Consider the following 12,904-nt stretch of genomic DNA (forward strand, 5'->3'; position numbering starts at 1 on the left):
AGGCTACTACAGCCAAAAACCCTACCCCTTCAGACAGGGATTCTAGAGCTTTAGACAGATGGGGTAAGAAGGTATATACCTCTGCAACTCTTGCCATCAGGGCTTTGAATTGCCAGTTTCACATGTTGAAGTACCAGCAACATATTATAGAACTAATTAAACAAAAAATTGTGTTACTTCCAGATTGTGCAGAAAATAAAGATTTACAAGAGTTACTGCATACTGCAAACCAAGTTAGTAAACATACTTTGCAGTGTGGGTTTGATGTCTTAGAAGCATCTTGCAGGACTGCTGCCACTGGGTCTGTACTGAGAAGGCATGCTTGGCTAAATGAACAAGTCTTGCCAGACCATGTCAAAGCAAAATTACTAGATGCTCCATTAAACCAGGAGCATTTGTTTGGCACAAAAGCAGAAGAAGTTCTTAAAAAGATGGAAGAAAAAGCTAAATCTATGCAAACCGTCAAAGATTTCTTACAGGTGCAGCCACCAAGATTCAGTAGGCATTGGCCTTCAAAAAACTGGTCCTTTCCAGTCCCTCTCAGGCCTTCTCAGTCCAAACCCAGGGGAAACAGACCACCAAGACTACAGTCTCAGGGTATGCAGAGATCTAAACAATGGAGTGTTCCCACCTCAAAACCAGGGAGTGGTAAGCCACCCCCTTATGTAAAAAGTTCACAATTACTTTCCAATTATCCTTCCCAGCCATGCCCAAGTACTTGTGCCCCTAGGAGGAAAACTCGCCCTTCATGCAAAAAACTGGATGTCCATTACTCAGCACTGATGGGTTCTAAACATTGTATCCCAGAGATACAGATTCTACTTCCTCTCACTGCCAACCCCAAGTGGGTTGCCAGACATTCCTCCAAACCAGTGGGCAGATGCTCAAAAGCAAGTACTTTACCTTCTCCATATCAGGGCTACTCAACCTGTTCTAGTAGAACAATGGGGACAGGGTTTCTACTCCAGACTTTTCCTGGCGTCCAGAAAAGAGAGCTCTTGGTGCCCAATCCTGGAACTATCAATTCTCAACACCTTTCTGGTGGTCCCAAAATTCAAAATACTTACACTGCAACAGCTTCTTCCTATGCTAGCCAAGGATGCCTGGTTAGTCACCCTAGACTTAAAAGAAGCTTATCTGCACATCCTCATAAGGGAGTCTTGCGGGAAATATCTACGTTTCAGGGCAGGCTGTATGCACTTCCCTTTGGCGTATCTACTTCACCCAGAGTATTCACAAAATGCCTGGCTCCAGCCATTACATACTGCAGGCAGAGAAATATTCAAATCTACTCATATTTGGATGATTGCCTAATTCTGCGGACAGTCAGGAATTGCTACTTCAGCACCTGGCATTTGTAAAAAGACTTCCAACTTCACTGGGATACACCATGCCCAGCCAACAAATTGTATTCCTGGGAGCAAGCTTGAACTCAACTTCCCAGATGGCATTCCTAACTCCAGAAAAGCAGGTCTATTTGACAAACTATTTAAAAGTAATGGCCACCAAAATCCAGCTACCTGCAAGGAAAATACTGCAAGCTCTATGGTTCATGGCCTCATGCATTCTGCTAATTCCATATGCAAGACTGCATATGAGGAAACTTCAATGGTACTTAAAAAGTCTCTGCTGTCAACATTCTCAGGACCTGGAAACAGTGATTCCTATCATAACTTGTCTAAGGGCAGAGTTCCTTTGGTGGGCAGAAGCATGCAACCACAACAAGGGACTCCCTTTCACTCAACCTCTTGCTGCCCAAACCCTGACAACAGACGCATCAGACTATGAATGGGGGGCTCACATGGCAGGCAAATGCATTCAAGGCAAATGCAGCCCAGAACAAATTCCCCTGCATATCAATCAAAAAGAGATGCTAGCTGTACAGAATGCTCTGACAGCCTTCAAATACCTTATCCTTCCAGGACAGCTCCTGATAAAGACAGACAACACCACAGTTATGTGGTACATAAACAAGCAGGGCAGAACTCATTCTTACCCACTCTGCAGGGTAGCCATGGCTCTGTGGAACACAGCCTTGAGCAACCAAGTGCACCTACAAGCTCACTTCCTGCCAGGCAAGCAAAATTCACTGGCAGACAACTTAAGCAGAAATCTACGGACCCTCATGAGTGGAAACTGGAACCTGACTCATTCAAACTTCTAACCCAGAGGTGGGGAACACCAGAGGTGGACCTTTTTGCCTACCCCCAAAACTGAGCAAATGTTGCACCAGGAACCCTCACAGCAGAGCCTGGAAGATGGATGCCCTATCCTTTACATGAGAAAACCTCTCAATTTATGCCTTTCCTCCTCTGCCCCTCCTCTCAAAAGTACTACTTAAGATCAAACAGGACAGGCCAAAGGCAATCCTTATTGCACCAGGCTGGCCACCCCAGCACTGGTACCCACTCCTACGCAGTCTGACAGCAGTGCCACCCTGGAACCTACATCAGACACCTTTCCTGCTGTCTCAGCAGGAGGGACAGATTTTGCATCCACAGCTGCAAACCCTAAACCTTGCAGCCTGGCTTATCCCCTGAATATACCACCAGCATCCTTCAGCAAACAGGTGCTGGATGTTATCCTTGAGGCCAGAAGGCCTAATACTAGGAAATCCTATGCTGAAAAGATATTGTTCTTGGAGTCAGTCTCAAGGAAAGGACACAGCCGTGCCCACCTTACCTCAGATCCTTGATTACCTAGCAGAGCTGCTCCACAGGGGCCTATCCTTCTCATCCATTAAGATTCATGTCTCTGCCATCTCAGCTCATTATAATACTGAGCCACCTCTCTTCTCTCACCCTCTCATCAAACAGTTCCTGAGAGGAGCTAACAATTTAGGGCCCCCTAGAAGAGCTCCCACCCCAGCCTGGGACCTTAACTTTGTACTGGAGAAGCTCACACTTCTCCCTTTTGAACCTGCTGCTTCATCCAATTTAAAATTCCTCTCTTGGAAAACAGCCTTACTTCTAGTTATTACTTTAGCAAGAAGAGTGTCTGAGTTACAGGTACTAATGGTGGTGGAGCCCTTCATTATTTTCCCTCAGGACTAGCCCTTCCTTTATGCCCAAGGTGGTATCCAGTGTAGCTTTAAACCAATCCATCCATTTGCCAACCTTTTTCCCCTAATCCTCAGAATAAAGGGGAAAGGATCCTGCACTCCTTGGATGTACACAGACAGCTCAGGTTCAACCATGACAAGACTAAGCCTTTCAGAAAATCTGACCAGCTGCTAGTCAGCTTTGCTACAGGGGCAGAGGGCAAGGCCATTTCTAAGCAAACCATTTCCAAATGGATAGCACACTGCATCCATTCCTGCTACAAGCACCATGGAAAACCACCCCTCTGGGGATCAGAACTCATTCCACTAGAGCTACTTCAACCTCTACAGCATTTCTCCTGGAAGCTGCAACCTGGAGTTCTGTATACACCTTCACCAAGTATTACCACTTACCTATTTTTTCTAAATCCAAAGCTGGATTTGTTACAGCAGTCTTACAAGGCCTGCTAGCCAGCCCTAACACTTCTTGACTGCCTCCACCCTTCCTCAGCTTTGGGAATCAACCCAAGTGTGATGACTGCAACAGTGAAACACGAAGAACATAGTACAGTTGTGTACACTTACCATAAATGCAGATGTTCGAGTGTATTCACTGTTGCAGTCCTGATTTCCCTCCCTCCAGCCCCCTGGCTTTCTCTATCCTTTCTATCTATCCTCTTTTTGGCCATCTTTTATGGCAGGGGTATTTACGTTTTACTGGAGGTGTTCCACACCATGTAATTGCTTACTATTTTGGGGGCTCCAGACATTTGGGGCAAGAAAAACTGATGTAATGGCATCGGCTGCATGTTTTATAGCCCTCATGACCTGACATCACAGAAGAGGTGACAGCATCCGACGCAGAAATCCCAAGACTCTGGTATTCGGGCTGACTGGGGGCTACCTGCAGGGAGATAACTCAAGTGTGATGACTGCAACAGTGAATACACTCGAACATCTGCATTTATGGTAAGTGTACACAACTGTACTTTTTGGAACTTTGAATGCTCGTAATGTAGATCGCCATACAGTGTGGATTGGGAAATTTATCGATCTCAGAGTTGGAATATTTATTTAGCAGGGGGTGTGGGGGGTGCAGGGAGGCTTGTCCCCCTGCAAAAACGTTATTTTTTTTTAAATTTTATATGTTATTAAAGTTTTGAAGTTCCAAAACTTCAATATTCTGGTCTCAACAGATTTAATTTCGAAGTTTTGGAATTTTGACTTTTCAAAGTAGATCTCTCTCTCTCTCTCTCTCAATATATATATATATATATATGTGTGTATGAAAAAGAGATTCTTATAGTGAAGGGTTTTCCATCCTTAGGGTGTAATGTCTCCCACCCTTAGGCCAACCCATTAATTCACAAGAAGCAGTATGTCTGTGCAACGTTAGAAGTTTGTTATTGTGAATGTTTCCTCCTGTTTAGATGCACAAGTGGGTCATGATGTTAAGGCTTTTTTCTCGTGTTGTGAGGCTGACTGGTTTCAATCCATTATCTGATGAAGGTATGTTAAGAGGGGAAGTGCTTATTTGTTTAATATGTTTTTATTTTTTATTTTTCAACAAACTGATTTCTAAACAAGTCATGAGTGCTTGATTACTCTGAAATCTGAACTGAGATGGGCTACAGTTCATGGTTCTTTTTTCTTGGTTTTATGGAGGCTGAGCTTGCAACATTGATTCTGAAGAAGTACCAGTTTTCTTTGAGGGATTTTACAAATAAACACACACACACACACTCACACACACACACACACACACACACACACACACACACACACACACACACACACACACACACACACACACACACACACACACGTATATATAAACAGACTTCTGAAAGTCATGAATAGTTACTGGCTTGACAAGTGTATTATGTTTAACTTTACTAATCAACATAGTTAGAAATTCACATTTTCATTGTATTTGCATTTCCACCACCCTCGCCCTATTTGCCACTTCTCCTCCTACTATACCTGCACCACCCACCAGTAGCAGTCTGAGTGAAAGTGATGCCGTTGTCACCCCTCGGCAGCTGGCAGAGACTGCAGGGGATTATTCTTGACTGGAAGTAGTATGTCCACATCGGCTAAATGGAGAACATGCTCCAGTGACTTGTTGAGTCAAATCCCAGTGAGTAATGATGAAAGTACCTAGGGTGATAAATAATCTCCAAGTGGTCATAGCTGGCAGAGAATGCAGCTACAACCCCAATCCTTTCTCCCAACCTGGTGTTCCTCTCCCTTTTGAGTCCATGCTTAGTCCTGTTGATCATGCAGTATTGCCCTCATCATTGCCTTCCCTCTGTCTGATGTCTCCTTCATCATTGCATCCCCCCACTGCATTATCCCACATCCTGTCAGTCATGCCTGTCCTGCTACTGTACCTACCCCTCTTACCTTCCTTTTACTTTCTTTATTTCCTTCTCTAACTTTCCTTTCGCTTCATAAAAATAAAATGGGCAGTTGTTCCACAAAATAAAAAGTACTGTGCTCCTCCCCTACTTCCATCCTGCTCATTCCTTTTTTGTTCCCTTTCTTTTGTATCCACTGCTTGCGTCTACTTTTCATCTCTTTCTTATACTCCCATTTCCAAAATTTAATCTAGTCAAAAAAATAGACAGACCCACTACATGCACGCCAAAAAAGAGACCAGGAATCCCTTATATTTTTGTGGTCATACTATGCATGATAGGTCATGAAGATCACCATTGATGCCCATAGAAATGGCACTGACCATTGATGCCCACGTACAACTGCTGAGAAATGGCAATGCTCATCCTATAGCAACAATGATGTCTAATCAATGTCATGTCCTACATTTATTGATCTTGGCTGTCTCTGATCATGCAAACAACATGAGTGCTGTTGCCTGGCAGTTGTCAGTTACTAAATAAGTTGCTGTATATCATCTGCATTTAGTCTGATTGTTTCCATTGTTCATCTTGTTCATAAAGTGATTTATAGAGTATCAGTGCACAGACTGGAGCAATCAGATGCCCTTATGGTTGTATGGTTGTACTTTTCTGCCTTCATTTTGCAACTGTATAACACTCACATGCTTGTGCATTTCTGACACCTTGATTTAATTTCTCCCAATACTTAGGTTTTTAATACCTTGATGGGAATGGACCCCATTCCTAAGTTAGGGCATACTTAAAGTTCATGAAATCAGTTTTGCTTCAATCTTTGACATTTTGATATGAGTGCTCTTCTCAGCACCTGCAACATACCCAAAATTGCCTCTTTTTGCAGTTCATAAGTGGTTACTTTTATTGGTAGCATATTTAGATATGTTTAAATATTATTTTTATTAGCCCAGTTGCTTCTACTATAACTGGAACTATCTGAGCACCTTTATTCCACATTGCTCTAGTTTCTGCTTGCAAGTTTTGAAATTTTTGCAAGTCTGTGTTTGGTGTGGTGGTGCACCAGTTAGTGTTGTCACCTCACAGCAAGAGGTTCTCTGGTTCAATTCTCGGCATGAGTGCCTTCTGTGTGGAGTCTGCAATGTCCTCTCTGTGATCGGGTGAGTTGTAAAGGCATGCAGGTATGTGTAGGTGTGTGTGCGTGTGCCTTCTGTGAATGCTGGGCACTGGGCTGGCAATTTGACACTGTAAAAACTTCACTGCCAATCAATCTGCAGACCAGTGATCCGCTGTGGCAACCCCTAACGGGAGAAGCCGAAAGGCATTACTTTTATGTCATTCTATTTGTAATATACTATAGTCACTGGCTGTAGCAATTTTAATAATCAAAGCTATTACTTTTTCTCATGAACTATAATATCCTGTCTGCTTGTTTCTACTTTCTTAGCTGCTGGTATGGGGTGATCTCATATAATTGTTACTTCATCATTTTCAACAATCATGTTTCCAGGGTCTCTCAGCTGCCTCTATATTGTAATGTTTACAAATTCTCTAGTGTAACAACCTTAACATATTGTTATGTCTTTCAGTACACAGACCTTCAGCCATGAGTGTATCAAACCCTGCAACAAAATGTGTAACTGTTTCTAGCTCTGCAAAACAAGACCTACATTTGTGTGTATCTCCTACCCTTTCTATAGATTTCATAAACCATCTAATACATAATCCACTATCTTGGACTGTCAATATTGACCTTTAATCTTTTGGTTTAAATTCACCCCGTCTAAGCCATTTACATGACAACTCTTGGTCAACATGCTGTTTTTCTAGCAACTCTCTATAATTCCTATGATTTTGATATTTACATTTATCTTTTCTTTTTTCACAATCTCATTCTTTGTATTTTCTTTTACTTTTTTTTTTTGCACTTTCTGTTGCCATCTGTTTTTTATTCATGTTTGGTTGGATTTCCATGTTTGCTTTTTTCCTAAAGGCTTCTGCTAACCCAAGGAAGGAGGTAATCTTAGACTTATTTTGTTCATGTAATGTTGGTAAATATGTATGCAATCCCACAATCACCGACCTATATGTATAGTTGAATTCAAGGAGGTCCCTGTCTCCTTCAGACTGAGGGGTATATAATCTTGGCAAATGCTGGTCCTTTTATATCATTTGATGGGTATGGAACAGTTTTCTTGTTTTCCTTTTCATGCTTAGCAACAATGTTTGTTGCTAGTCAATCACCATAATGCTATAACCTAAAACAGGAAGTGCATGTTTATTTATAGCTTGAACTTTATTCAGTTTAAGACAAAGCAGTTTTCAGTATTAATTTTAGTCTTTTAAAATATTCCTTACTGGGCTTTGTTCTAAATTTTTCATTCTCTATCACTGCCCCTTCATCTATTCCAGGGTACATATACACTCCTTGTTCCAAATCTGTTATATCACATTCTTCCCCAAGTTTTATATTTTCTCGAGTCTATATTTTTCTTCTTTCAAATGTTGCTTTTACACATTTGTCAAGACCAAATGACATTCCTATGTCATCTGAGAAGGTTTTAACAACTTGTAGCTTTTCTTTTAGATGTTTATCTGATGAATAAGGGAGATGTACAGAGCTGTAGTAACTACAGAGGGATTAAACTGATCAGTCACAGCATGAAGTTATGAGAAAGAGTAGTGGAAGCTAGGTTAAGAAGGGAGGTGATGATTAGTGATCAGCAGTATGGTTTCATGCCAGGGAAGAGCACTACAGATGAGTGTGTTGATGGAGAAGTACAGAGAAGGTCAGAAGGAGTTGCATTGTGTCTTTGTGGATTTAGAGAAAGCATATGACAGGGTGCCTAGAGAGGAGTTGTGGTATTGTATGAGGAAGTCGGGAGTGTCCGAGAAGTATTTAAGTGTGGTACAGGATATGTACATGGATAGTGTGACAGCGGTGAGGTCTGCGGTGGGAGTGACGGATGCGTTTAAGGTGGGGGTGGGATTACATCAAGGATCAGCTCTGAGCCCTTTCTTATTTGCAATGGTGATGGACAGGTTGACAGACGAGATCAGACAGGAGTCCCTGTGGACTATGGTGTTTGCAGATGACATTGTGATCTGTAGTGAGAGTAGGGAACAGGTGGAGGAGACCCTGGAGAGCTGGAGATATGCTCCAGAGAAAAGAGGAATGAAGGTCAGCAGGACTAAGACAGAATATATGTGTGTGAATGAGAGGGAGGACAGAGGAATGGTGCGGATGCAGGGAGTAGAGGTGGCGAAGGTGAATGAGTTTAAGTACTTGGGATCAACAGTTCAGAGTAATGGTGAGTGTGGAAGAGAGGTGAAGAAGAGAGTACAGGAAGGGTGGATTGGGTGGAGAAGAGTGTCAGGAGTGATTTGTGACAGACGAGTACCAGTAAGAGTGAAAGGGAAGGTCTATAAGAGGGTAGTGAGACCAGCTATGTTATACGGGTTGGAGACAGTGGCATTGACAAAAAGGCAGGAGTCAGAGCTTGACGTGGCAGAGTTGAAGATGTTAAGATTTGCACTGGGTGTGACGAGGATGGACAGGATTAGGAATAAGTATATTAGAGGGTCAGCCCAGGTTGGAAGGTTTGGAGACAAAGCCAGAGAGGCAAGATTACGTTGGTTTGGACATGTGCTGAGGAGGGAAGCAGAGTATATTGGGAAAAAGATGCTAAGGATGAAGCTGCCAGGTAACAGGAAAAGAGGAAGGTCTAAGATAAGGTTTATGGATGTGGTGAGAGAGGACATGCAGGCGGTTGGTGTGACAGAGCAAGATGCAGAGGACAGGAAGAAATGGAAACAGTTGATCTGCTGTGGCGACCCCTAATGGGAGCAGCCGAAAGAAGAAGAAGAAGATCTGATGAACTACACAGTTTTAAATCAGCCACAAAAAAATCAGATAAGCTATCTTTCCACTTGATGAATTTATTGGAGTCAGACTCAATCCATGACATAGGCTATTGAGTAGATAGTTTAATAGATTGAAAGCAAGACAAAACAGTAATGGTCACAGAGAATCACCCTGAAATATTCCATGCTGGAGTTTCACACTCTGGATAGCATTTTTTCCTTTTTTTGGTTCAACCGCCAGGTGGTTTGCCATTTCTTCATAGTAACTGCAATAAAATTTACCAATGTGTGATTGATCTTGTACATCTGTAAGCATTTGATATTTCAGGTGTGAGGAATACTATTGAATGCTTTTTTTGTAGTCTATCCATGCTATACCGAGATTCCTGTTCTTTTTAAAGGTCTCTATTATGGCTTTATTTAACAAAAGATTGTCCTTTTTCCACATGGATATCTTTTATTTCCCTTCTGTTCTATGGCCATGGTTGAATTTTTATGTAAAAGACTGTATATCTGCATAAGTTCCCATATATACCTTATATGTTGTTGGGAGACAGGCTATTGGTCAATAGTTGTTATGGTGATCTGTAGGTTCACGTTTAAGCACGAGTATGGTTTTCCTCATTGTCATTCAGTCTTGCGTTATTTCAGAATGTACATATAGATAGTTTTTACTGGTGGTTAAATCACGTTAGAGAATGGGCAAACTGTATATCAGCACCCTGACTGGAGCGCAAACATTCTCCAGCAGGGTATTAATGTACATGTAATGCCCAATGAAAAATGAGTCTGCCACTTCATGCCAGAATATCAAGCTGCCATGGAGCTTTAACTGCTAAAAAACTAACATCTGCCATTACTTTTATACTCGCTAAACAGCACATTTGCTGTTTAGCGTGTTTAAAAAAAAAAAGCAGTGTATGTGTGTGTATACATGTGTATGTGTGTGTTTATTTTTCTGTCTGCATATGTCAGTGAATGTGTGTATAAAAGCAGAGTAGACTGTGTGTGTGAGCAGGAGAGAGAGAGGGTCGGGTTAAGGTAAGTGGATAGCTAGTAGTGTATGTAAAGTTTAGTTTAGGTGTAGGATTTTAAGTGTATGTGTGTGGATTTCTGTTTTTTGTGTGTGTTTGTGTTGTGTGTATGTTTGCAGATTTCGATGTTTAGGATTCTATATTATAACATTCAATCTTTTTAGATTTCGATGTTATGATATAGACCCGACTCAGGATACCTTGTCTCCTCACTATTTCTTGACCTTTCCAAGGCATTCAATACTGTTTCCCACCCACTTCTTCTGACCAAACTCTTCAATTTAGGTGTAGCCCCCTGCACCCTATGCTGGTTTTCCAAATACCTTACAGATAGACAACAAGCAACCAGATGGCACCAGTCCCTCTCTCCTTTCCTCAACATCAATACTGGAGTCTCACAAGGGTCCATACTAGGTCCACTGCTTTTCAGCATTTTTATTAATGATTTCCACACCACCATACCCCATGCTAATGTCATCCAATATGCAGATGACTCCACCATCATCTGCACGGCCAAGTCTATTTCAGAGCTACTTACACTCACCCAAAATGTCTTCACCTCCACTGAAACCTGGATGTATAATAACCATTTAGCCCTAAATGCTAATAAAACAAAACTCATGTTATTCATCCCCAAAAAACAACACCCCTAACCAAAAATGAACTTAACATCAACTCACTGAGCAACACTTACCTTGACGTAGTCCCATATACCAAACTTCTAGGGGTCATCATAGACAAATGCCTTTTAACCAGCATATTAACACAAACATAAAAAAAATGAAAAACTAGGCATCCTGTACAGGCACAAACACTTCCTCACCTATGCAGCAACACTATGCATTGCCTCTTCCTTTCTACTTCCATCCTTGCTCTATGATGCACCTCTCCTTACTAATACACAATCCTCAACTTAAATCCAAAGTGAACTCATGCTACAATAAAATCACAAAATTTGTAACCAGTGCCAAACACTCCTCCCACCACTGCGTATTACTCCAACGTCTAAACTGGCTAGAATTTCCCCAACATCTAACATACGTGCAACTAACCACAGCTCATAAACTAATCTATAAGCTTTGTAGTTGTCCTGCCCTCTTCTCTCTGTTCACCATGTATCACCCAAATAGACCTCTGTGATCAGTCAATCAGATGCTCCTTAATGTAGGAAAACCTAACCTTTCCGCCGGTCAAATGCTTCACCCATATGCTACAGCAAAACTATGGAATGCTCTCCCTCCTTCATTTAGTCCTACTAACAACCCTGAATGGTTTAAGACTTCGCTGAAACAACACCTGCTCTCCCATTGGCTACGTACATGTACAAGCAGTGACTATAAAAAAAAATATTTCTAGCCTTCCTACTTTTTCTCCCCATCTCACTTATGGCTCAGACTCCTCATATATACATTCAGTGCTTCCAACTTACTAAGTCCAACATGTGCCACCCAGCCACACATAATCTACTATATCAGTTACCTACCATGTCTTCTATTCATTCCTAATGCCTATATAGCAATAGCTCTAAGGCTATACCTTACTTCCAGAATCTTTAATCTGCTTCTCTCCATCTTTCCTCTCTACTGCAAAACTGCAATGCTGAATTATTCACACATTCGCTATTATCCCGTTATCAACTGTATTCTTGTTTGGCTTGCATACTTAAAATCTAACATCTGTATAACTAGTACTAATACTGTATAACTAGTATTATCTATTTTATTGTATCACTTATTCCATAATGTAGTGTACAGTACAATCACTGCTTAATTTCTGTATTTTGATTCAGTAGCTTTATCATGTTGTTTGTTGTTGGAGATTTTTCTCCCTGGGCATCTACTAAAAATGGGCTCACCCTAGCCCAGTAGATCTCCCAGTAAACAAATGCAAATAAATAAATAAACCACCATCCTGAAGTAGATTTTGTGTCTGGGATTCCCATTCATATCCTTCGCTTTGAAACTGATCTATCACTTCATTTTCAAGTTCCTTAATTTCTGTATCAAAACTGCTTACATGTCACTACATTAGACTTCTGTACCATTATGTTTTTGTAACATTTAACGTGTCCTGGTGCTTTTGCCTATATGTATATTCAAATATTTTTGATTTTGCTTTACAATTATTAGTTAACATTGATTTATTTTCTGTGTGTAAAGTGTAGCATATTAGATCTTGCTTTTTCTCTTGGGTGCATTCCTCTCTATTTAATGTTGCAAAGACCTGTGGACATTTTATTTCTCTCTCTTAATACTTCACTTTTTGCTTCATTTTCTAACTCACACAATGTTTTTTGTCTACATATTGTTTTGTTTTTATTCTGTCAATAACCTTAAATTGGCATCTATATATTTTTTTGTTTTTTTTACTATTTCAGTTATTTTCCTCTTCTGTGGTTTTTCTCTTGTTCTTGCAGTGTAATCCCTATTTGGGAATTCTGGGTTAGTCACATAGAAAAAACAAAACATAATTTCTTTTTTGTCCTCAAGTGCCCATTTCTTCATTTCCAGGCATCTTGCCTGACTGATCAATTTTTTTTAACTTTTTGTGGACTATTGTTTTTTATTGCCACATTGGGGCCTCTTAGATCA

The sequence above is a fragment of the Protopterus annectens genome, chromosome 1.part1, assembly GCF_019279795.1.
Source record: "Protopterus annectens isolate FY-2018-M chromosome 1.part1, PAN1.0, whole genome shotgun sequence".
NCBI lineage: Eukaryota > Metazoa > Chordata > Ceratodontiformes > Protopteridae > Protopterus > Protopterus annectens.